Source organism: Hipposideros armiger, unplaced genomic scaffold (genome assembly GCF_001890085.2).
Source record: "Hipposideros armiger isolate ML-2016 unplaced genomic scaffold, ASM189008v1 scaffold_142, whole genome shotgun sequence".
Lineage (NCBI taxonomy): Eukaryota > Metazoa > Chordata > Mammalia > Chiroptera > Hipposideridae > Hipposideros > Hipposideros armiger.
In genome coordinates this window covers 2,206,731-2,210,497 of record NW_017731492.1, presented here as the reverse complement: position 1 = coordinate 2,210,497, position 3,767 = coordinate 2,206,731, and positions in this window count along the sequence as shown.

Sequence of the window (3,767 nt, the reverse complement as noted above, 5' to 3'; positions counted from 1 at the left end):
AATTTGCATCGTTGCAATTCTTTCTTGATCCACTCAGCACCCTTTAATCCCATCTTTGCTGATGAAGAAAACTGAAATCTAAAAGGCTAAGTGAAGCTTGTTCCTTTTCTCTCCCAGGAAAACGTAACTCTGGAGCCCACCAGTTGCGACTTCTGTTTACAGTATGCAATCTCAGCACTGCATAGTGGTGCCCTTGCTCCACACTCAGGGCATGACATCCCCCTGCCACAGGACTTTTACACAGGCAGCTTTGGTCCATGACAGTTGTGTGCCCCATGCACATTGCTTACTGCATTGTTTACTAGCATTGTTACTTCAGATCCCAGCCTAATTGTTACTTTCCTTGAGAACCATGATCTGAGCTCTAAAATTCTGCATTGCAATTTATTTTTTGCAAATTACTTCTTAGGTAAATTGGCATTCATATTGGCTGCTAAAAATTTACCCACATTCTTTTGTTTTCTTTTTTAAAAATTTACTTTCAGGCCGACCAAGTGGCGTATTGGTTAAAAGTTGACTTGGGATGCCAGCTCTGAGCAGCAGGGCCCCGGTTCAGATCCCGCATGAGGGCCAGTGACGCTGTGGCCTCTACAGCTAAAATGGTGAACAACAGCTCGACCTGGAGCTGGGCTGCCGTGAGTCCTCAGTGACAGTGTAGGCTGCAGCCCCTGCTATAGTGGGCTGCCATGAAGTACCATGAGTGGCTGGCAGCCAGCAGCTGGAGTGAGCTGGCGTAAGCTGCCCTGAGCAGCCAGATTGGCTGGCGAGTGACTGCCTCCCCCAGGAAGACCACAATGATAATACCAACATGAGCCAGTGAAGCGACGTCCTCTACAACTAGACTGAAAAACAAAAGGACAGCAACTTGTCTGTTCCCCTTCCCTGATTCCCCACCCCCAATTCCCCAATAAAACCTTAAAAAAAATTTACTTTCAATTATAGTTAATATCACCCACATTAAAAAATTTTTTTTATTATTATTAGTTTCAGGTGTACAAAACAATGCAATAGTTTTCCTTTTCACTGCTCGCAAAGTGACAACCCCCCTCCCCCCAGATATTACCCACATTTAAAACAATTCAAATATTTGTTATATGTACAAAATGTACAAAACAGTGAGTCCTACAAGGCAAATAACAAGGACAGAATAACAGTTGATTCTTGTCAAACTCACTGCCAACCACACGGTCATTAAGCAAAGAGATATAATTAAAGACCGAATAGTATTCCAGTGACTTTCCTGCTGGATGACTAATGTAGCTACTGAAAAAATTTCAATGGCGTCATAAGCTCAGGTGTCAGATTGCTGTTGGTTAAAGTGTGAAAAGGGGACAAAGATATTTCTTCAAATCTCCTATTCTAAAAGATTCAAAGGAAGACACTTGGCTCTTTAAGTCACTTCCCTCAGGATTCTGTTTTTTCCCCATACTGTATTTCTAACCCTTACTACAGACCATGGGATTTGTCAGCCCAACAGGGAGCTCATGACAAATAAGATAAATTAACCCAGGAGAAGACATATATTGTGCGAAGGAAAATGTTGGCAAAAACATAAACACAAAAGGTCCTTTGGTGAGAGCTCAGATGGAAATGAGGAACATAGCATATGCGACTGGAGAAGAGGTGATTCTTGTTATATAGTGACAGAAAACGTAGCTGAATTGTGTGCGACCATTGTGCGGAAAGCAGAACTTGTAAGTAAAGAACTTGGATATTTAGCTGAGGAGAGTAATCCTCTGTGGCTGGAGACTCCACACTCTGGGTCCATACAGTTTCTTTTCTTTTTTTTTTTTTAAAGATTTTACTGGGGGGCAGGCCGAGTGGCTCAGTTGGTTAAGAGTTGGCTTACGAGCATGAGCTCTGAGCAACAGGGGTGCTGGTTCAATTCCCACATGGGCCAGTGACACTGCACCTGAGATGAGCTGTCGCTGAGCTGCCAACAGGTGGCAGGATGGCTCAGCTGGTGTAACAACAAGATTGCCTGCTTGATGGTGGGCTACATCCACCCGCAACTAAGACTGAACTCGGCACCTTGAGCTGAGCTGCGGCCCGGATGGCTCAGTGGATACAGCGTGCGCTCTTAACAACAAGGCTGCTGGTTCGACTCCCATATGGGATGGTGTCTATGCCCACCTGCAACTAAGATTGAATACAGCACCTTGAGCTTAGAGGCCACCAGCTGTCTATGAACAGCCAGATGGTGACTGGCGTCCTCCACAATGAAGACTGAAGAACAACAACTTGCCTGTTCCTCTTCCCCGATTCCCCAGCACTGTTTCCCTCCCCCAATTCTCCAATAAAATCTTTATTTTTTAAATTTTATTTATTTTCATTTTTATTTTTAAAAATATTTTATTGGTGAATTGGGGGAGGGAAACAGCGCTGGGGAATCGGGGAAGAGGAACAGGCAAGTTGCTGTCCTTTTGTTCTTCAGTCTAGTTGTGNGTTGCTGTCCTTTTGTTCTTCAGTCTAGTTGTGGAGGACGTTGCTTCACTGGCCCATGTTGGTATTATCATTGTGCTCTTCCCGGGTGAGGCAGTTGCTTGCCGGCCGTCCTGGCTGCTCACAGTGGCTCACGGCGGCTCATGCCAGGTCATGTCAGCTGCCGGCTTCTCACACTGGCTGCCAGCCACTCATGGTAGCTTATGGCAGCCCACTGCAGCTCCACTGCAGCCTAAACCATCTCAGGAGACTCACGGCAGCCCAGCTCTAGGTCAAGCTGTTGTTCACCATCTTAGCTGTAGAGAGCGCAGCATCATGGGCCCTCATGTGGGATCTGAACTGGAGCCCTGCTGCTCAGAGCTGGAGTCCCAAGCTAACTTTTTTTTTTTTAGCTGAGCCATCCTGCCACCTGTTGGCAGTCCAGTGGCAGCTCAGCTCGGGCCAGGAATCGAGCTGGCGACCCTGTTGCTCAGAGCTCACAATCTTGAGGGAGCGCTTAGCCAACTGAGCCACTCGGCTGGCCCTTCAAGCCAGCTCTTAACCAACGTGCCACTTGGCCAGCCCCATATAATTTCTACTACAAAAATTACTCAGTTTGTATGGCATGCTTAACTGAAGTTTGAACCCGTGGGGGACTTGGTTTATTCAAGTAACCATGGCAATGAATTATGTGCATATTGGAACTGTGCAAGGTGTGAATTGCCTCTGTGTGTGTGTGTGTTTCTGGTCTAAACATACTTCAACTCCCAACACTGGCCTTTATGATGTCACTCCAGTCATGTATGTAGCTCCTAGGTTTCTTATCCACAAAAGGCTTTCTCCATTTTTTCCCCCTTCCATCAATTGTGTTGAGACATTTAGTCTCAACGATTCAATGAATCACTACAATTTTGAAATGTTTTATATTTCTGCAAAAAGCAGAAAGTTTTGGGCCGGCCGAGTGGCGCGATGGTTGGGAACTGGCTTGGGATGCCAGAGGGCCCCGGTTCGGATCCCACATATGAGAGCCAGTGACACTGCCCTCTACAGCTAAGATGCTGAACACCAGCTCAACCTGGAGCTGGGCTGCCGTGAGTCGCTGGCAACGGCGTAGGCTGCAGCCCCTGTGGCAGTGCGTTGCCATGGGCTACCGTGTGTCGCCAGCAGCCAGCGTGAGCGGCCAGCAGCCAGTGTGAGTGGCCAGCAGCCGCAGTGAGCGGCCATCCAGAAGCCGGCGACTGATGTGCCTCACCCGGGAAGAGCACAATGATGGTGCCAACTTGGGCCAGTGAAGCAACATCCTCCACAACTAGACTGAAGAGCAAAAGGACAGCAATTTGTCTGTT